We start from the raw sequence: 24,024 nt of genomic DNA, 5'->3' as shown, positions 1-24,024 counted from the left end.
CTCAATTCTTCACCCTCTCTCTTTCATAAATACATTATATATACACACACACACAAACACACACACACATATATATACACACACGCATATATACATAGACACATACACACATATACATACACACATATATATATATATACACACATACACACACATATAAATATATATTTCAATTTAACTTGACATCTTAGTTGTTTTATCACACACAACCTAAATTGTTTCTTCATCTCATTCCCTCCGTTCTTATCACCCTTTAAATTGCTTCTTCATCCCACTCTCTCTCTCAATTGCCTCCTCATCTGTCCCACTCTTCCTCTCAATTTTTCCTCATATTCCACCATCTTTCTCAAATGATTTCTCATCTCCTTCCTTCTCAATTTTTTTCCCCATCTCTCTCTTTCTCTCAATTACTTCCTGGCCCCCCCCTCTCTCTCTCTCGATTGTTTCATCTTTTCTATTCTCTCAAGCGCTTCCTCATCTTCCCTACTCTCTATCTCCCTCCGAATTACTTCCTCATCTAATCTTTCTCAATTGTTTTATCTACCCTACTCTCCCTCTATCTTTTTCTCAAGTGGTTCTTCATCTCCCTCCTCCTCTCTTACAATTTTTTTTCCTCATCTCCCTCTTCGTCTCAATTGCTTCCTGATCCCCCTCCCTCTCGATTGTTTCATCTCTCCTACTCTCTCTCAAGCGCTTCGTCATCTTCCCTACTCTCTCTTTCCTCTGAATTGCTTATTCATTTCATCTTTCTCAATTGCTGCTCCATCTCTCCTACTCTACCTCTCTCAGTTCCTTCCTCATCTCTCTCCCTCTCAATAGTTTCCCCACATCTCAGCTTCCTTCTCTCTCTAACATCGTCTTTCTCTTCCTATCTTAATCTATTTAGGCAGAGAAAAGTCTACTCCTTAAATTTAATTTCCTGTATTGAATTACGCTAGAGATTTGAAACAGTTTCTTGCATCATAAAACCTAAGAGATGATCTAACAACATTAACGATAGATCTTTAACAAGATGGCGACGGAGGAGGATGAGGAGAGGCAGACAAAAAAGGGGGGATAGAGAGAGAAGGAATTAGAAAAATTATTAAAATTTCTTATTTTATTTAAATTCCCTTTTTTACTTACTTCATCTTATTTTTGCAACGTCAAACCGAAAATATATAAAGTTAATTATTTGTGGCTTCTCGACACATTTTATCCAAGTTTTTCTGCACTTAGCAAATTATAAAGGAAAAACCAATTGAAAATTTTATAAAAATCTAACATGCGAATATCATAAAATAAAAAAATTAGCAAAAAATTTTTTTTAAATTGTAATCTTTTTAATTATGTGAACAGATTCTGATTTTAATTGAATATATATTTAAGTATTTTTATCAATTATATATATATATATATATATATATATATATATATATATATTACAGTCCTGGTCAAAATCATAAGAACACTTAGGAAAGTAAGCGTTCACGCATATTATAGAATTTTTAATCAAACAAATGGTTGAAACCATTGGCAAAAGGGAAAATATGATAAAAAAAAAAAATGAAGTCTGCTTCATTCAAAACCTTAACCCTGGTCTAATAATTATTTTAAAAAAAAACAAACATGAATAAATTTTTACCCCCCCCCCTTCCAAAAAAAAAAAAAATTATAAGCGGTTTTATAGCCGCTATTAGCCGTTTAGGTGGCACCAATCAAAATTAAAATTACCCACTCCATAGAAAATAGACACCCAACAAACCGTTAAAATAAAGTACCACGCAGCAACAGTACACCCCCTATTTAACCATGATACATATACTCCTGAATCTCAATACTATGTTAAAGACCATATATAATCTTATATATCATAGTATATATAATAAGCTTCTCCTTATTTGTGTAGAATTCAATAAAGCTTCCCCCAACGTTCTATAATTCCTCTTAATTTCTTTCGTCCCTAATGAACCTTACGCTAGACGCCGCATCTTCCCCATGCTACCTAGCACCTTCTCTACTCTTAGTTTTGTGTCTTCATTTCATACTCTTGCTGTCCTATTGTATAAGCTCCAATAATTATTATTGAGCTTGGCATTATCAGGATAACTCTCCTTTATGAAATTGAACTTTCTCTTTTCCTTTTAAATTAAGCTCTCTCTCTATATATATATATATATGCCTTCTTTTTTTTTTTTACACAGTGGTCATCACTTATCAAGGCCCGGAAGCCACTCAGGGATAAGGGTTATTGCAAGTACATTACGTTAGTGTGGAGATTTGATGTAGTGTTTACTTAAGGGGGCGGTTCATTAAGAATTTGTTAATGTTGGACTTGAAGACAACTAAGTTGTAGTCAGGTGGGAAGCAGGCACACGGAACAGAGTTCCACAGGCGTGCAGTTCTAAGAAAGAAGCTTTGTTCATGGGATCCACGTTTTGATTTAGGCACAGATAAAGAGTGGGGGAAATTTTTCACAGTGGATTCAGCTAGACGGGTGTTTTTCGTGAAAGATTGGCGAGGGGGGACCAGAGATTGGAGTTCAGACGAGCACCTGCCATGGAAATAACGATAAAACAAGGATAGGCTCACAACGTCTCTTCTGTGGGAGAGAGGTTACAGGGTAGAGAAAAGGGCATCCCCCCACTAAGCCACGAAGTCTATTTTGTACTTTGTCAAGGCAGGATAGGCTGTTTTTAGAAGGTTTTTTTTTTTTTTTTTTTACATAGGCATCACCACATTATCAAGGCCAAGAGGCCACTCAAGGATAAGGGTTAAAGAGTGTACAGTAGAACTTGGACAATATAGTAATCATTAGTAATGAAAATTTGGTAAATTTGATAACTTATATGGAACAGCTCATCAAGAACTTATTTACGTTATATATCAGATATGGTAGCAGTATTCCATCCTTGGACGTACTTGGCTTTTATATAGATAGAGAATTGCATCAGTAGTGAGATATCTTCTGGAGCAGTAGAAGGATCCCACCATCTTTCCAGCAACCTTGGCAACAGACTTGATGTACGTGTTCCATTTCAGATCAGCATTAAAGGTCAAACCCAGAAGCTTGTCAAAACACGGGGCCTCTCCCAGACGAGAGCCATCCATCCCAATTGATGCCAGATGGGGATCAGAGCGTTGATGATGTAAGGATAGGAGTTTGGTTTTAGATGCATTAAAGGTAACCAGCCACGTCTTCCCCCACTGAACCACGCGCTCGAGATCAGAGGAGAGAGAATCAGAGAGAACTTTGTCATTTACAGCCTTTGATGTGTTGCCGTAGTATGTGTTTAGGGAGGTCATTGATGTAGATCAGGAAGAGAGCTGGGCCCAGGATTGACCCCTGAGGGACTCCAGCATTAATACTGCAGGCCTCCGATTTTTGTCCATCGACCACTACTCTTATGAGCCTATCGGAGAGAAATGATTTAATGATTGAGAAAACATTTCCAGTTATACCGTAGCTGGAAATCTTGTGAAGTAGACCCTTATGCCATACCTTGTCGAAGGCCTTTGATATGTCAAGAGCAATTGCCCTAGAAAGGAAGCCTTTGTCAAGAGATTCACTAATCCTGTGAGATACATCTGCGGTAGATCTTGCAGAGCGGAGCCATATTGTGTGTCACTAAGAAGGTTGTTTCTGCTGAGGTGGTTGACTATTTCTCTATTTAATATGGATTCCAGTAACTTACTCATAACACATAGGAGACTTATTGGTCTGTACTGAGAGGGAGATGACTTATCACCTGAATTCTTAAATACAGGGCAAACTGACGAGGTCTTCCAGGGAGTCGGAAAGCACTTCTCCTTAAGGCAGCGCTTAAACAGTTTCCTAAGTATGGGAGCACGTTCTGGTATGTCTATATATATGTGTGTGTGTATATATATATGTGTATGTCTACATATACATATGCATATATATATATCTACATATATATATGCATGTATATATATATATATATACACATATATGTATGTATATATATACACACACACAAGTAAATATATAGTAAGTATCTATATATACAAGTAAAATGCCCATATATAAATATATGTATGTATGTATATATTATATATACATATGTGTGTATATATATATATATATATATATACATGTGTGTATATATATATACACATACATGTGTGTGTATATATATATATATATATGCACACACACACATACATACATACAGTTATATATATATATATATATATATATACAAGTAAAATGTTCATATAAATATATATATATATATATATATATATATATATATAACACAAAGTAAACACAATTACAATTCTTTACCTATTTCCGATGAGGAAGGATAGAATAAATTAAAAAATTGACATAACGATTACATGAATGATTCTGCGCTATGAAACAGGTGCTGTCAAGAAGTGAACGTTTTAACATGCCGAAAGAAATAAAAGGTAAGATGGTCAACATCTTGAAATTTGGAATAGAAACCTTTTGTCATTTATTTGTTATATGCTCTGTAGTTATATCAAGCTTCATAAATTAAAAGATTTGATATAAATAAAAGGTGAAATGTAATTGAATAAGCTTGTATTTCCCCATATATATATAAAAAAAAAAAAGCAGGCTCCTTCAGTCTTAGATAGACTATGGATACCCAGGAAGGGTTGCTTGCGCGTGCAATTTTTTGTGGGAGGAGGTGCGTAATCTCCAACCACACTTCTCCTGAGACGACACTGTTAAATACCAGTGACAAGTGAAGTACAGGACGACTGGAAACAAATGCCAAGATAAGCGGAGAGGGCATCCAGCGCCTAGAATTCCCAAATGGTCACCCATCTAATACTAACCAGGCTCAACATTGCTCAACTCCGGCGATCTGACAAGAACCGGTGTGTCAACGTGATTATATATGTATATACATATATATATACATATACACACACATTTAAAAAGTTGTCTGTGTGCGGAGTAGTCTACCAAGCTACTGTCTATTTTTGTTCTATAGACTTAAAACTTGAATATATAGGGAATTCAAACTTGAGGAACAAATTTAATTTGACTTTTAGCCGGTAAAAATAGCTGCTAAGGAAGTAAAGATTGAAAAAAAATTGGAACTTGGTAAGAGTAAATAGATTAAACTTTCACCTTTGACGCATGCACAAATATACATTTATAGGTTAAAGTCGCATAATTTATAAAGATTTAATATGCATGTGAACTTAGTTAAGATGATTGTGAATAATGCTGGAGAGCCAAACGTTTTGGTTTCGATTCTAGCTGATGGCATCAAAGTAATTTTTTTTTTTTTTTTAAACTTTGGAAATCATTACTATATATTAGTATAATAGATCAAATTGGCTCTATAATAATAAACACGAAATTTGCATAAATTAAAATATATTTAACAACCTGGGTGACTTGCTAGTGTGTATGTGTATATATATATGAGAATGTGTGCGTGTGTCAGAGAGGTCAACCTATATATTGAAATAGTTTTTGATCTACAAACTTGAAATTTGGTATATAGGGCATTCAGACGTGTGAAAAACTTTTTAATCAGATTTCATCAAAAAAAAAAGGGGGGGGCTGCTAAGGGGTAAAAATTGAAAAATTGTTATTTGGGAGGTTCATCAGATTTTTAGCTGCTTGCTAACTGTTTCACGAATTTGCATGCATGAATCGTTCTCATGACAGATTCCTTATTTTAAGAATAAGTAGGTTCGAAAACATTTTCTAAAGATCGTGTCAAGTCGGCCTGATAATTATTGGGGTTTGTATTACTGTACACATAGATTAGAAAAAGGTGTCAAAAAACAAATATAGAACAAATAAATGTTATCAAAGGCAAGATAAGTTACTTTTCTACCTAACTGGATATATTTTTTGTGTTTTTATTCAGTGTAACATGTTTATTCAGCTCGAAAAACATGCAGTGTTTACCGATGTATTGGAAAATTCAAAATGGCAGCCGACTCTCTCTCGGAGAGGGTACGTTTGGGAAAAGGTATTATAAATAATAAACTAGACAAAATACTGTTAGAAATTCGCTCAATATATGTTACCGTGACATAAGTTGACATATATTCGGTTATTTTCTAACAGTATTTTGTCTAGTTTATTATTTATAATACCTTTTCCCAAACGTACCCTCTCTGAGAGAGAGCCGGCTGCCATTTTGAATTTTCCAATACATCGGTAAACACTGCATGTTTTTCGAGCTGAATAAACATGTTACACTGAATAAAAACACAAAAAAATATATCCAGTTAGGTAGAAAAGTAACTTATCTTGCCTTTGATAACATTTATTTGTTCTATATTTGTTTTTTGACAACTTTTTCGAATCTCTGTGTACAGTAATACAAACCCAATTATCGTACTTTACTCGCTGTTTTTAGGTTTTGGATTCAATCTCAGCTCGAGTATTATTATTATCATTTTTTTTTTTTTTTGCTTACAAGTGAGCTGTTTAGAAAAAAAACATAATACTCATGCACATTTCTCAGTTTCTGTATAAATCAAAATATTTATGCATATTTCACAACCGGGCAACGCCGGGTGGCCTGCTAGCATGTATATATGTATAATGTATATATGTATAAAATATGCATCAAGTGCGCTTGAAAGCCAAATCAACATGTAATATAAGGAAAATAATCAAATATTTCACTTGTTTGAAATTTATCAAATATATTTCAAAGGTATACTCCATCTTCAGTGTTTTGTTTTTTTTTCTTTTTTCTTTCCTTTTCTTCTTCCTTGCCATGTTGTAAAGTTTGAGACAGAAGTCTGTTTGTAAGGAGCCGCGCGTTGTATATAACAAAACAAGACCCATAGCCATTAGTCGCGTGCTCTCGTGTAATGAATGAATGCGTGAATGTAGGATTGACATGAAATTCTTAAAGATAAACTAAAATGACCGAAAAATGGGCTGAAATGACTTAAATAAATAAAAAGTAAATGACTTAGAATGACTTTAATGAACTTAAGGATGAATTGAATGACCTTAAGAATGACTTGAATGCTTAAAAAATAACTGGAATCCTTCAAAAACAATTTGAATGATCTGGAGAATGACTTGAATGGCTTTGAGACTGGCTGGTTGTAAAGAGGGTGATCATTTTACATTAAATTAATACAGAAAAGTGATCCCCCACTTTATATCACAAAGTTACAAACATAAGTACAGCATGTAGTAAGAACAGATACTACACTTTGATCTTGGCCAAAAGGCCAAGAAAAGGATATTTATTTGCTCCCCCACCAAGCAAATTAGGCACAAGGCCGATTTTTAATGTGAGGAGTGAAGAGGAAATGGGGACCAACTCCCCGGGGAGTAGGGGAGTTGGATAGTGACAATTGGTATGAAGGGTTGCCCCTACATTGACCAAGGTCTTATATGTGGGGTTGCCCCCACATATGGTCTTTGCTTGCAGTATCTGCCGGAACAGATGGTATTTATTTGCTCCCCCACTGAGCAAATTAGGCACAAGGCCGTTTTTAATGTGAGGTAAAAACCAGCTCCCCTAAAAGTAGGCAAAAAGGGGGCACTCTGGTTACCAAAAATAATAATTGTCCCAGGATAGAGGGTTTCCCCTCCATTGACTGGTACAAATTATCTTAAGTGCAGCATCTGCCGGAACAGATGGTATTTATTTGCTCCCCCACCGAGCAAATTAGGCACAAGGCCGATTTTTAATGTGAGGAGTGAAGGGAGGGGGAAGGGAAAAAGGGGACCAGCTCCAGAGAGGTGGGAAATGGGAGCTGGTTAAAGGTCAAGCATGTGGGGTTGCCCCCACATCTGGTCTTTGCTAGTCATAGCTTGCAGTATCTGCCGGAACAGATGGTATTTATTTGCTCCCCCACTGAGCAAATTAGGCACAAGGCCGTTTTTAATGTGAGGTAAAAACCAGCTCCCCTAAAAGGGGTCACTCTGGTTACCAAAAATAATAATTGTCCCAGTATAGAGGGTTTCCCCTCCATTGACTGGTACAAATTATCTTAAGTGCAGCATCTGCCGGAACAGATACTACACTTGGATCTTGGCCCGAAGGCAAAAAAAAAAAAAAACTTAAAAAGCTAAGAACAGCATGTATTAACAACAGACCTTTGATCTTAACCAAAAAGACCAAACACAAAAGTTGTACGGACAGACCGATGGAGTGACTTATAAAGTCGCTTGCACACGACTAACAACACACTGAAGATGGAGTATACCTTTGAAATATATTTGTGATAAATTTCAAACAAATAAAATATTTGTTTATTTTCCTTATATTATGTTGTGATTTGGCTTTCAAGTGCACTTGATGTGTACTTTATTTATTCCAATTTAAACAACGTTTCTATATGAACTCTCATTCTTGACGATATATATATATATATATATATATATATATATATATATATATATATATATATATATCACTGCCTGTGAGTTCCTTCCTCATAGGTTCTGAAATGGCTGAGCCTGTTTTTTGCAAATTTCACACGGTTAATTTTATATGTTTGGCAGGGTTCTTAGATAAGTTTTGTACAAAAATTCTTCAGATAATTATAGAAAATCGAAAAAAATTTATCTTTAAAATAGATATTCTCTCATAGATAAAAAAAAAAATTTACATGGGAATTTTTTATGTTACAGTGACCAAGGGAGATAATAAAATTTCAGCAAATCGTTTCTTCTTAAAAAAAATAAAAGAAGATTTATTATAACCTGGAGATATGGCATAGTGGTAGAGCATTCGACTACAGATCAAATGATTCCCTGTTCAAGACCGGGTGTACTTAATTATATTTTATTTTTTTATTACGGAGTTCAATTTACGATAAATGAAGAAAAACCATTTAAAATCGCCGCAAATTATTTCTTCGTCTACATTTTTTAAAAGTAAACATTAATCAGAAGTGAACTTTTCAGGTCATTCATCGTCAAGCCCAAATATCAGCTGACGTGATATTGTAAACAAACACAGACGGAATTTGATGAACGAACTTATTATTATCTTTTATTTTTATTTGTTTATTTATTTTTTTGCGAATTAGTGCATCGGGAAAATTATTTCTCGTAATATATAAAAATCAATAGAGGATTGAATCTATAATGCATACATACGCAATATTTGCATAAATTAAAATATCATGCTCAAGTGTACTGGACGACCGGCAATGCCGGGCTGCCAGCTAGTGCATATATATATATATATATATATATATATATATATATATATAGTAATGTGATTGATAATTTAAAATTCAAATTAGAATTAAAAATCTGTTTCATAAGAAGGAACAACAATCTTGACTTTGTTGGTTGTTTCCTTTTTATGAAACGGATTTTTAATTTTTAATTCTAATTTGAATTTTAAATTATCAATCACATTACTAAATATTAAAGTAGCTCTAGGATATTTGCCTATCGAGCTTATTATATATCTGAATTACAACGAGCACTGTTCTTTTCTTGTATTTTAATTAAATTAGTAATTTTACTATCACATTAAAATACACTTTGCTCTTTAGACTACTGTTCTAACGTCCTTTATATATATATATATATATATATATATATATATATATATATATATATATATATAGTCAGTAGAGTTTAGTTTCCTAGAAGTACATCCAATGAAACAACATGTGTCTATCAAAATAGTGTTCAATGAGTGAACAGAGCCGGTATATTAAATTAGTATAAATAAAAGAGCCGTTAAAGTAAATTAGTATGAATAAAATTAATATATATATATATATATATATATATATATATATATATATATATTATTGAATAGCACGGAGTTATTCTGTTTTACAATTTTCCTTTTTATCTTCTCCAATCTCCGAATAGTCCTTTTTGTGTTCTTCTCGAAATTGTATAAGCTTTCGACAGATGTGCTTCTATCATCCTCAGGCATATTGTAGAAATAAATGTAGAACATTATATATATATATATATATATATATATATATATATATATATATATATATATAAAGAAAAAGTCCGCCCACCTAACTTGTAACAAGCTACCACGTGATTATGAAAAAATGTATATATGTGTAATTTAAAAAAAACAATTTTCACATTGATTTCTACAATATGCCTGAGGATGATAGACACTTCTGTTGAAAGCGCTCGTTATTATGGATCGAACTCATAAAATTTCGAGAACACAAAAAGGACTATTCGGAGATTGGAGAAGATAAAAAGGAAAATTGTAAAACAGAATAACTCCGTGCTATTCAATAATATTTGTCTAAATGAGAAAATGCTGCCTAAATATACACAATACACACACACATTATATATATATATATATATATATATATATATATATATATATATATATATAAGCAATATGTTTTCCATGTTGCCACTCCTGTCATATGTGCTTCCATAATTATTCCTCCTTTGAATGGCCACCCCCACTTATGATGATAATAGATTAATTAAGTGATAAGAGCAATTCATCAAGCTGCAACAACAAATTCAGGATAAATTGTTGATCATTAAACGTTATAATTTAATTAAAAAAACACACACATACACACTACCAGCGGCTACGGAATAAACTTTTCGAAGAACGGCGGACGGCGGCGCGCAAGGAGGAAGCCGTGGCAAGACTATGGCAATGGCATAACTCCGAGAAATAATTGAATTCTTTCCGCAAATAAAAAAGTGATCAATTACACAAACAATTCAAAGTCCTAAGTCAACACGAGGCAATTACTGACCGAGTTTAACCAAAGCCAACGTTAAATAAATCACGTTACTTCGCTCTGCGTTATTATCGTCGGCGCGCATTTATTAATACGACGCCTATCTTTTTCGTTACGCAATTTACGGATTGTGGAGCGAAACGCGCCATGGAAAGCAATGGATATGACGATTTAAAGGGGTTTTAATTCTGATCACGAACAAAAACTTATACGGAAATAACAAATTTATTCCAACAGCCAACAATAGGAAAATTAATAGTTTCCTTTAGATTTAAAACAATAGATATTATTGTAATTTGAAAATTACGATTAAATATTAATTTGAATAATGGCAGCAATTATAATTTTCGCTATTTCGTTTACTTGGGTAGCTGAATGGTTATAGAATGGGAATGGAACTATAGAGGTTCTTATTTTCTTCTTTTTTTTTTTTTTAAATCTAAATCAGAAAAGTACATATGTCCGGCTCCCTTCAGTACTCAATTATGCAAATATTGTTTTTATGAGCAAACAAAGAGAGAGCCTAATATTGATAATTTTATTTTTATTTTTTTTATTTTATTTTATTTTTTTTTTACTTAGGAGTCACCACTTTTCATTTATTACGAATATGACCTTAAACTATATCCGATGGTGAGGCCCCAGCTTGCGGGCTTTGGGGAGTGTGGAGCCACCCTTCAATTGCAATTGCTCCCAGGTCCACTCTGACCCGGAGTGGTAGTACCTGTTAGGGTCCCAACTATGGGTTGAATAGAAACCAACTTAAAAAAATATATATCATGCAGGTTATGAATGCATAAGTTCATTCATCATAACAATACGGTTTGCAAGAGCCTCGGATCTATTCGGGTGGAATGCCCCTCATATATACACACACACCTGCTATTAAATATGGACACAATTTTAAATTGGAACCAATCCAAATAAAGATTTTGCATAAACGGTTCGATAGCTTTTAGATAAAGCTTTAAAACAATTTTTTTCTTTTTACTTGGGAGTCACCACTTATCAAGGCCATAAGCCTACTCGAGGATAAAGGTTAATAAATGTAAGGTGGGAGTGTAGTAATCTTTCATGGTGTAAATTGGGTAGAATTTTATTATTTATGGGGACGGCTCAACAAGAATTTGTTTATATTGGATATGAAGACTTTATTCGACCAGGAAGCAGGCCAGCGGAACAGTGCTCCACAGGCGGGCAGTTCTGGGAAAGAAGCTTTGTTTACGGAATCTGCATTTAGATTTAGATTTAGGCACAAATGGGAAGGAAGTGGGGGGGAGGGGAAATCGTATATAGTGGTTGTAGCTGGTCGAGTGTTTTTTTGTGAAAATTGGCAAAGGAGGAGCCATAGATTGGAGTTCAGTCGAGTACTTGCCATGAAAATTGATAAAGAAAGAATCATTTATGCAAATTTACTTTTATGAGCAAAGAAGAGGAAGCTTAATTGTAACTAGCAGAACCCATGAAAATTCCACGGAATGAGAAATATAATAAATAAATGTTTTGATAAAGCTGATATTTTTCTGAATAGTTCAAGAAATTATTTTTTTTTATATCGAAAACATAACACACAGCAAACATGAGTTTATTGAAAGTTCGATGAAAATTGTGTCCATTGTATTTTAAACACAGAACTGACCCAAATGAGATGAATGTTTTTCTTTGCCCTGTTTCTTTCGAAGGTTCCCTTTTTTGTGTAACGTTTCCCTTCTTCCGCAAAGAATCGTTACACATCAAAATTACGAGTTTCTTTCTCACATCACAACAACAGTGATAATATATCATATTCAAAAAACGGGGCTACTTTCATATTCTTGTCCAGGGTTGCCAAGTTGGTATTTTTGAGGGTGCTAGTAATGGTCCTGTTGTTATAACTTGGATCGGTTGAGAGCATGAGTTGTACAGCAGCGCATCTCCAATCTCGCTCGTTAAACATTGTGTCACTTTCAGACATGAAAGAATCTCCTATCGCTCTTGGGATTCGTACATAACTTGCCAACAAAAAAAGAAATCTGGTTTTCATCAAGTGGAAATGGAGTCGTCTTTTCTAGGGCGACAATTTTATCGTTTTACCCTGTAAACCCCATTTGCTACTGATGCAATGATAAACAATTGTTTATTTTAAACTTAAAGCAAAAATAAAATTTCTAGATTTAAGCCACGAATTTAGGTAAAAATAGCATAGGCAAAAATGGCACAAATAGATAAATATGAAAAAATGCCACAAGAAGATAAATATGAAAACATGGCACAAGTAGATAAATATGAAAAAATGGCACAAGTAGATAAATATGAAAAAATGGCACAAGTAGATAAATATGAAAACATGGCACAAGTAGATAAATATGAAAAAATGGCACAAGTAGATAAATATGAAAAAATGGCACAAGTAGATAAATATGAAAAAATGGCACAAGTAGATAAATATGAAAACATGGCACAAGTAGATAAATATGAAAAAATGGCACAAGTAGATAAATATTAAAAAATGGCACAAGTAGATAAATATGAAAAAATGGCACAAGTAGATAAATATGAAAAAATGGCACAAGTAGATAAATATGAAAAAATGGCACAAGTAGATAAATATGAAAAAATGGCACAAGTAGATAATATGAAAAAATGGCACAAGTAGATAATATGAAAAAATGGCACAAGTAGATAAATATGAAAAAATGGCACAAGTAGATAAATATGAAAAAATGGCACAAGTAGATAAATATGAAAAAATGGCACAAGTAGATAAATATGAAAAAATGACCCAAGTAGATAAATATGAAAAAATGGCACAAGTAGATAATATGAAAACTTGGCGCAAGAGAAAAATATAGAAAAAATTCTCAAGTTTTAAAATCTTAGATACGATAAATTAATGAAAAACAAAGAAATTTGTTAAATTAAAAAGAAAATGACATGTACATTTTTTTTTGCTCAACGCACACCGTCAAACACCCGGGCAACGCCAGGCACCCAGGCTAGTTTGTAATCTATAATATAAATTCCAAATGTCTGTGAGTTTGTGTGTTTATTTATTTGTTTGTTTGTATGTCGGCCTAAAACTTTTGACAGACGCGTAGGAACCTGATCAAACTGGTACAGTTTTAAACTTCCAGCTTTCGGACGACAAATATCGAAAAATTGGTCAAAAACATTATTCCTTCCCCCTCAACTGGGCATTTTTCTACAGGAAGGAGTCGCTTTTTTCGCCGATATTTTCAAAAGTCATCCTCTCTTTTTGATTGACTTGCCTTAATTTAAATATTTGTCACTTTCGGTTCGGCGATAGGCGCAACAGCAAAGACGTCACGTTTTTTTTTTTCATGTTCTTTTCTTCCTTTGTGGTACAGGTTCGAGCCTGCCTTTCTACTACCATGCCGGGCACCTAGGCTAGTATATAATATAAATCTCAATCGTCGGTTTGCGTGAATGTATTTCTGCCAAAAACTTTCGAGACATGCAACGGATCCTGACTAGATCTGTACCATTTTCAAGCACAATCTTTCAGACAGCAAATATTTAAAAATTGGCCCCAAAAATTAATTCCTTCACCCTCAACTAGGTAGTTTCCTATAAGGAGGGGTCGCTTTTTGCGTCAACATTTTCGTTAAGTTATCGTCTCGGTTGGATTGACTGTGCTTAATTTTAACGCTCGGTACTTCAGGTCACGCAATGGAAGCATTGGCTATATCACGTTTTTTTTTTTTTTTTAACCTTCTTTTCCTCCTTCGCATTACGGGTTCGGGCCGGCCTGTCTGCCTGCCAACTACCATTTTTTTAACACCTCTCTCCACCCAAACTGTTGTTTTGACCCCCCTCCCTATTACCACTACTATATTGGAATCGGGGAAATATTGGAATCGTACCATCACTAATCAAGAGTAAAAGCGGATTAGTGTTTTGTCAATGCGTTCAATGTAATTGTTCCAACACATGTTTCCTGTGAACGTTAGGCCAAGCAGTTTGAAAGATGTACTCTCAGATAAAGAGTCACTGGCCATTGCTATTGGTGGTAGAAAAGGTTTCTTGTAATTATTGAAGGAAACCAGTTTAGTCTTGGCAGCATTGAATGTGACCATCCATTTTTGTCCCCATTTCACTACAGATTGGAGGTCACCCTCTTGTGTTTTTACCATTTCTTTAGATATGTGTTCATTTGTTTTCCTGTCAAGCCTGTTGTAGAGTGTGGTGTCATCAGCATATATACCCATCTCAGAGGCAATTTTGTCGGGGAGGTCATTAATGAATATCAGGAAAAATAGAGGTCCAAGAATAGACCCCTGAGGTACTCCTGCATTTATATCATATTGTTTAGATGTACGGCCGTCGAGGACAACCTGGATTTTTCTCTTATCTAAGAAGGATTTAATTATATTAAGTATTCTACCAGTGATACCGTATGATCTAATTTTCCTGAGGAGACCCTCATGCCATACCCTGTCAAAAGCTTTAGATATATCTAGAGCTACCGCTCTGCCCTCTCCCGCTTTGTCCAGTGAATGGTATATACGTTCAGAGATTACAGTGAGGATGTCTGCTGTGGAACGGGCTTGTCTAAATCCATATTGTTTGTCAGTCAGAAGTTTAGCATCTGTAAGGTGATGGAGTAGAGCTTGGTTAATTATGGTCTCAAATATTTTGGCAAAAAGTGGGAGGAGGCTAATGGGGCGATAATTTGATGGATCAGTTGTTTCGCCAGAATTCTTGAATACTGGTACCACAGAAGCAGTTTTCCAGCAGGCAGGAAATCAAGATTCATTAAGGCATTTGTTGTAGAGTTTGGAGAGAACTGGAGCTACTTCGGCTGAGCACTTTTTTAATAGCAAAGCTGGGATGAGATCGGGTCCACATGCTTTTGAAGTGTCAAGATTTTTTATGATAGCATGCACCTGAGCAGGGGTGATTTTTAGATCGTCTAGCGTGGCATCTGTCCGCAAAGTCAGGCAGGGGATGGTTGGAAGGGTCCAGTGTGGAGTCTGAGGTAAACCGACTGGCAAGCATATTAGTCTTGTCGGTTGCTGAGCAAACAACCTCGGGATTGTTGATTGCCCATTATTTACTACACTGTTGTAGATTTTCCAGAAGTCACGCTTTCCTAATTTTTGTGCTTCGATGCATTTTTTAGTGGTTTCAGTAAATTCTCTCTTAGCTGTCGCTATTTCTTTTTTAATGTTACTTCTAGCTTCTATATACTTCTGTCTGTTTGAACTGGACTTATGTCGGTTAAATCTGCGGTATGCATGCTGCTTTTGAGCAATATATATATATATATATATATATTTCTGTTTTGTAAAACTTTACTCATGTATTTGTTCTGAAAGATTTAACGCGCATATTTGTTTGTTTTTGAGGGGGAGGACGAGTTTGAACTCGATAACTTGTTTCGGTTTTAACAACCAGATTTACTTCGTGTGTGACAATAGTAGGAAATTAAGTGCTATTGATAAAAAAAAATAAATTATTGCTCTCCGCGCGATGCTGGGTAGCCTTGCTAGTCTATAATAATATCGTTATGTATGGGGTCCAGGTGCCCTAAGATTCATAAAGATGCATACACATATATATATATATATATTTTTTTTTTTACTAATGAGACTATATCAAGGCTAAAAAACATTCAAGGATAAGAGTTACCGAGATGAATCGATTAATAGTTTAATGGTGAATACTATGAAAAGATTGAAAATTTCCACAGACTCCAAAATAAGTTGAGCCTAAAAAAATTATTTTTTTAAATAACAGTAATTCTTTCCCCTTTGTCAGAACATTCTTGTGGACGTTTTAGATCTATTTGGGCAAAATTTTTTAAATAAATTGACCAAGCAACAGAAGATGAATAACTATAAAGCAAAGTTAAAAGACCATCTGTTTCTAAAGTTTGAATCAGTGCAGAATTTTCTGTTAGTATAATTTAATATAATTTAGTATTATTTAATTTAATATTATTTAGTATTATTTAATATCATCATCATATCTTATCGCAATAGAAATCAACCCATCGCATGGTGGTGCTGTTTGCCTCCTTAAGGTCTTGGTTTGAGCAATGAGGACCCAATCGGCAGTTTTCCCTATTTAGTATGATTTAGTATTATTTAGTATTATTTAGTATGATTTAGTATAATTTAAAAGCATGAAATAAGGGCATTTCTGGCGAGAAAAAGGGGCCCGTCACAAATGTTTATCAACTTTATTAAGTAAATCTCAATCTCTATTTAAAAAGGGAAACTTGCCTTGGATGCAATGCGCAGACGCAAAAAGGTAAGCGAGGGAGTAAAAGAATTAAGATGAAGACGCGACATACTCATAAAAGAGAACGTGTTTAGTGTTGTTTTGCTGATTAGTTTTGTCTTTTTGTGAAACTGGTGCTTCAAAACCTCATTCTTATTTTATTTTATTTTATTTTTTTAACAAAAAGAAAAACTACCTTACTATATTTTTCATTTAAAAATTTTTTTAAATACTAGCAGTTCAGCCCGGCCCTCATAACTTTATGTACATATGTATATACATGTTAAAAAGTTTAACTAATGTCCAGGTAACCTACATCTAAAATTTCAAGTGTTTAGACCCAAGATTGGCAGAGGACGTTGATAGAGTCTGCAAGGTTAACTCTTTCAATTTTGACCTCATGGCAGTCAAATTTTCACCCAAAAACTGATTAAAAAGATCGCTGCATGTCAAAATACCCTTTATGTAAAATTTCCAATGTTTAAACCCAAAATTCGCTGAATAGTTTACTAGAAACCGCAAAGGTCGAATCTTTTGAACTTTGACCTTTTGGCAGACAAAATTTGGCCAAAAACCGATTAAAAAACCTGCCCTATGTCTGAATACACTTTATGTAAGATTTCAAATGTGTAGACCAAAAATTGGCTGAGTAATCTGGTAGAGACCGCAGATGTAAAATTTATTTAACTTTGACCCCAATTTGGACCCCCTACCATTTATTGTTTTGGGCTTAAATCAAATTAAAAAGTTTGATTTATGTCCAAGTAACCTACATCTAAAATTTCAAGTGTTTAGTCTCAAAATTTACGGAGGAGTCTGGTAGAGTTTTCAAATGGCAAATCGTTGAACTTTGACCCCTTCACAGCCAAATTTCTGACCGAAAACCGATTAAAAAGATTTTCCCAAATCTCAATACCCCTTACGTCAAATCTCGAGTCTGTAGACTGAAAATTGACAGAGTAGTTTGGTAGGAAAATGTCCACACACACAGACTCTTTCACTTTTATAGATATAGAGATGTGTGTGAGTGAGAAAGAGATATGGAAAACTATTTTTTGCATACATTTTTTCTGTTTTTAAAGACCAACATTTTGCCTATTTTTCACGACTTCACATCAAAAAACAAGATGGATGCTCTTTTTGTGTAGCGATTCGTAAGTCTCTTCTGGAGTGGAAACGTCATCACTGTAAGTGTTTGTTTAAAGCATAGCTGTGTACTCTTTTTTTCTGGGAAGATTAGTGTTTGTAAACTTTTAACCGATTTCTTTAGGGCAAAATGATGATTTCCTTCGTACAAGCCAATCGCTTATAGTTTTCCTTTTTCTTTTTTTTTTTTTTTCTCCATATCGTGTGGCCGAAAATAAACTTGGATAAAATTCAGCCAACCATCGTAACTACTATCCTCAGTCGTTAAACGTTAAAACACGTAAACAATAAGTGAATCGACCTTGTTTTACATAAAATTGCCCTTCGGTTCCATCCGCAATGCTCACTTATTCAACTGAAATGGCGGTAAATTTTATGTTTTAATTCGATTTTCTAAAAGAACAGAAGAATTTTCTTATTTTACATATGCAAATTACTTATTGCTTTTTCCTGGCGTTTCTTTTCATTTATTATTTTATTATTACTTTTTATTTATTTGTTTATTTATTTTATTATTATTTTATTATTATTACTTTTTATTTATTTGTTTATTTATTTCTCCTTTCTTATTACGAGATAAGACGTGCGTAGAAACAAGGAATATTTTACATATTTCAAAATGCCAGAACAAATTGTCTAATGATGATTTCATTACCTGATGATTCACGGCAAAGGAAAAATGGAAATCTATTTTCGCGCTGTTTTTTTCTTCATTTTCCTTTCTTTTTTTTTTTTTTGGTGGGGGGGGGAGAGGGTCCAATGCTTTTAATTTATACTCTCTCTCTCTCTCTCTCTCTCTCTCTCTCTCTCTCTCTCTCTCTCTCTCTCTCTCTCTCTCTCTCTCTCTGTGTCGTTCTTTAGGATACCTCCCCCCCCCCACCTCTCACTTTCGTTTTCCGAAAAAGATAGGCTTTAAATGCTGGTGTCCAAAGAATGCATTAGCTAACATCTAAGAATAAAGTACATAAATAATTCCATAGGAAAAATTTACTCGGGGAAAATGAAAATAAATTTTGAAATTAATTTACTTTTCGAAAAATATCGATAATTTTTAATGACAAATCTGGATGTGCTTTGGAAAAAAGAAAGAAAGAAAACGAAAGCGATAAAGAGAGAAGAAAAAAAAAGAACAACGAACTTGAGAAAAAGAGAGGAAGAGAAAAGGAGAGAGAGGGGGAGAAAAAGAGAGAGAAAGAGAAAGAGAGAGAGAGGAGAAAAAAGAGAAAGAGAGAAGGAGAAAAGGAGAGAAATAGAGAAGGAGAAAAGGAGAGAAATAGAGAAGGAGAAAAGGAGAGAAAGAAGGAGAAAGAGAGAGGAGAGAAAGAGAGAGAGAGAGGTTGGTTGGTTGGTTGGTTTGTTGGTTGTTTTACGGCATATCAACCCTTTTCGGGTTATTTAATACCGAATCCAAAGATTTTGAAAAAAAATTTTTTTTTAATAGAATATATTTGTTGTTTTCACGTCGGTTTCTATTTAACCCATAGTTGGGACCCTAACAGGTACTACCACTCTGGGCCAGAGGGGATCCACAAGCTGGGGCCTCACCACTGGATATAGTTTAAGGTCATATCCAGGACCCCCATTGAGGGACTTTTACCCTCTGCAGGGGGGCAGTCGGCGTATTCTAATGCCCCACCGACAGGGCCAAAAAGAGAGAGAGGAGAGAAAGAGAAAAGGAGAGAAAGAGAGAAAGAAAGAGGGAGAAAGAGAGAGAAGGAGAAAAAGAGAAAAGGGGAGAAAAGGCGAGAAAGAGAAAGAGGGAGAAAGAGATAGAGAGAGAGAAGGAGGAAAAGATAGAAAGAAAAATGAGAAAGACAAAAAAGAGTTAAAAAAAAGAGAGAAAACAGAAAAGAGAGAAAGTGAGAGAAAAGAGAAAATGAGAGGAGAAAGAGAGGGATGGTAAGAGACAGAGGGATAGGGGGAGAGAGAGGGGATAAAAAAGTGGGAAAAGGGACACAAATAAAGAAAGCTTGTGCCACAAATAATGAACATATTTGAGTGAAAGTTGGTAGATGTTTTCTTTTTTAAATACACTGAAGCAATATACTGCCTCATCATACTGACCCTATCCGTTTCGTGTTAAATGAACAAAGTTAAGCAATGTTGATCTTGACCATTACCAGATGAATAACTATCTGAAACACCAGTACTATATATATAATACAAAGGAATCACCACTTATCAAGGCATAGAGGCCACTCGAGGATAAGGGTCAAATAGTGTACAATGGTCAAAAGGACAATATCATAGTAATCGTTAGAAGTGTTAATTTGGTAAATTGAATTACTTAAGGTGAACTTGTTTACATTGGATTTGAAGACGCCCGTATTGACATCAACTGGAAAGCAGGTAAACGGAATAGAGTTCCACAGGTGCGCAGTTCTAAGAAAGAAGCTTTAAGGCCCTCTCTCTCTTTATTCCAGCATTCTTTCCAGTTATTTTGAACTTCTTTGCCACTGGACTCGAGCAATACCTGGTCAGAAGTGAGGCGAGTGATTGCGAAACCCTGGCCTCCCAGTACACTACTCACACAGGCTTTACAAGGGGCATTCATTGTTGCTCGAGACTTTGCAAGTTCTCTCTATCATGGTTGCATTTCTTTATTTCACAGATAAATCCTGCACACATCTAGCATGGTCCGAGATGTTCTTTCCTTATAATTCAGATGTTTATTGTACAACGCCCAACATTAGTCAACAGAAAAGGTCCAATTCTCATCCATGACAATGCCAGACTGCACGTTGCTAAACCGACCCTGCAGAAGTTGAACGAATTGAGCTACGAAACTACCTCATCCGCCATACTCTCCAGACCCCTCACCTACCGACTACCACTTTTTCAAGGATCTCAACTTTCTACGTAACAAATACTTTAAAAAAAAAAAAAAATAAGCGATATCAAAAACACCTTCAGCGACTTCATCGCCACCAGAACGTAAGATTTTTACGTTACTGGCATGAATACACTTGTTTTGCGTTGGCAAAAGTGTGTTGATTCTGATGGTGCTTATTTTGATCAAGAAAATTTTTGTTTGAGCCGAAATATGCTCATCTGAATTTAGCAGTTAAAAAACAATAAAACTTTCTAGACAACCTGGTACACTCCACAGGGGTTAAATTTCTGGTACCCGTAATGATTAAACCAGTTTAGGGTGGCACAAGGCAATTGAATAGTACGACCGCTATATAGTCTGTACGCCAGTCATTTTTTTTTTTTTTAATATTATTCATGTGTTTCGTTTTGAAAAAGTTTCTTAAAAGATTAAATATATTTTATTAACAGAAATTGAAAAAAAAAAAAAAATCAATAAGTTCGTTTCCGTTTTCATTCGTAGAATTTTGTAAAAGTTCTAAAATTCGCAAAGGTCATATCAGCTTTGTTTTCGCAATAAACCAAGAATAGAGTTAGATTTAAAATTGCAGGGGGGGGGGGAGAAGCGAGGAAGATGTAAAATGAATTTAAAAGAAAACATCAAAATCTTAACACTATTTCTGAAATCGTTTTGTCTTCGATAGGAGATTATTAATGTTAACAGAAAATATTAACCGAGATTAAAACGATACAAGACACCAAAATTGGAAATATTTAACATGTACGCTATCTTGTCCAACTATACTGATGAGCCGTCGACAATAAAACAGGCCTCTTCGGATGTCTGTTTTACATATATAATTTCGTATTCTTATTATAGAGCAGTTTTTCTATTGCTTATTATATTGTACCTAATATATAGTGGTGATGTTAAAAGTAAAAGAAAAAAATAACTTTTGTGCTATTAGCTGGAATCGAAAACAAAACATATACCTCTCCAGTCTTAACCGTTAGTGTATGACCTAAATGCATTCGTACACAAAAGCACGAATAAAAAATAAGGTAGCTTCGCGTATAACTTAATTAGCGTATGCACAGAAAAAAAAACGGATATAGTCCACTTAGGCCAGGCCAAGATCAATATGTTTTCAATTTTAACCTGCTAGCAGCTATTTCATCGGCTACAAACCAAATAGAAAGTGTGCTACAAGTCCAAATACCTATATATCAAATATTAATCATGTAGGCAATATATTCAGAGAGGAGTTTGGTAGAGACTTTTTGCACACACACACATACACACACACACTGAAAGGTCACTTTATATATATTGCCGTGTGCTAGTACATTTACATCTTAACTTCTAGGCAATTATGCAGAATGTAGAAACTATGCATAAACAGAATTCAGCATAATAGTGAAATGAAACTAATCATCTAATGAGAAACAATAAAAAAAAATGAAAAATTAATTAACGCTCGTTTTTCAAAGGATTATGCATTAACCATCATGTAGTCGCTTGTATATTCATAACTGAGTATATTAAAAAGTCAGTTTTTAATATCAATGTCAGAACGAAAAAATAGCTCGATAGTTATGTTGATTATAATTTCATGTTTCCACATGTTAAGGAAGTATATTTTAAGTATCGATTTTCAGTATTTATTTCAATAATATTATGCGAGTAGAGCTAGGTAGTAAGTTATGAAAATATATATAGCAATTAAGCTACACAGAATTTTCCGTTTCATTCTTGTAAAAACTCGTCAGGCTAAGGCATGCAATTGGTGTTACCACATTTTTGTACATACACGTGGTATTAAATTTGCTTATGTTAACTCATTTCAGATTCGGGAATCGGAAAAATTGAAACTTTTTGGAGTATCGGAAAAATTTATGTCTATTTTTTGATACCAAAAACGATTCTTTTAATTATTTTTTTGCTAATCTAATTTTGTTTTAAATATATTCTTCCATCGTTGATTGTCCCTCTGGATGTACATACACATAGTCAACTTGTTTTTATAGATTTCTCAAGGAATGGGTCGGCATAAGGGAATTAGCAAGTTGATTAAGAATTAGCAAAATTCCTTCCCTTTAGCTGGTACATAATTTTTTCTGGAAAACCGACATCCGTGATGAAATCTGCATTAATCTACGAACAAAGAATTTTTTTTTTTTTTTCTAAATTTTAGATATTGTTCATTCGGTGTAACGCCAGTTAAGAAAATACCAACTTTGTGGATATTTTTTTATTGTTTTTTTTTATTTTAGCTGGACATACAAACATACACACAGACAACTGCTCTTTATATTATAGATGGCGAATTAAAACAAGGGATTTTATAAAAAAAAAACAAAAAAAAAAAAAAACGTTGGTTTCGTGTATTTCAGAACGATTTGTAAACATAAGAGTTTTTAAGAAATCCAAAACTTAGGGGAACTGACGAATTGTTTCTAGTTTGAATCTTGCAACAATTGACGCAGAAAATTTCACTGAAAAGCCTTTATCATGGAAAGGACGAACTAATGTACATTTTTCTCATGAAAATAAAAGAACACGTGGAACGACAGAAAAAACAAAAAACTAAGAATCGAATTGCATAAACATGCTATCAAAGAAGAATAAAGTAACTTACGAATGAGCGAAGGAGGATAAAAAAAATTGGAAACTGCGGAGGAGGGAAAGAACGAAGGGGATCTTAAGGGGGGGGGGGTGGAGAATCCCTACTTCGTTTTATTAAAGTATGGTTGATTCTGTTAGCTTAGTTCGAAGCAGTCGACCATTCCATTTCAATTTCTCTCAAGAAATATTAACCATTTTTTTTTTCATTGCGTTTCGGAAACTTACAGCTTGTAGAGATGATCCAATACAGATGTTAAAGTTTTGTTAATTCACATCTTCTACATAATCCCAGCAGACTCTTTCGACCATCATTTATATTTAAAGTGTTTAAGAAGGATGTTAGCAATGTAGGATAGCGAGATGGTGAAGTGACATGCCACAAGAAAAAAAAACAAAAAAACGGGACAAGGAATTTGTATTCCATGTTCCGTTTTTTACGGCATAATTTCAGTCTGTTTTCTTTTTGAAAAAGAGAGATACCTCTTGAAATTACCATTGTTTTTTTGTTTTTTTTTTGGGGGGGGGGTTCGTTGCCT

General features: G+C 34.3%; 1 protein-coding gene and 1 pseudogene across 2 annotated transcripts in view; both read right to left on the bottom strand.

Moving 5' to 3' along the window:
• The window catches only part of LOC145252799 (protein fuzzy homolog), a 590,751-nt gene that overhangs the window by 282,482 nt on the left and 284,245 nt on the right, over positions 1-24,024 (bottom strand). The window lies entirely within an intron of this gene.
• Positions 7,070-7,207, bottom strand: LOC145252950 (U2 spliceosomal RNA; annotated as a pseudogene).

The sequence above is a fragment of the Euprymna scolopes genome, chromosome 29 (assembly GCF_053919585.1).
Source record: "Euprymna scolopes isolate OS-2025 chromosome 29, ASM5391958v1, whole genome shotgun sequence".
NCBI lineage: Eukaryota > Metazoa > Mollusca > Cephalopoda > Sepiida > Sepiolidae > Euprymna > Euprymna scolopes.
Note: the sequence above shows the minus strand (reverse complement) of the source record. Positions and strands in the feature narration are given on the sequence as shown.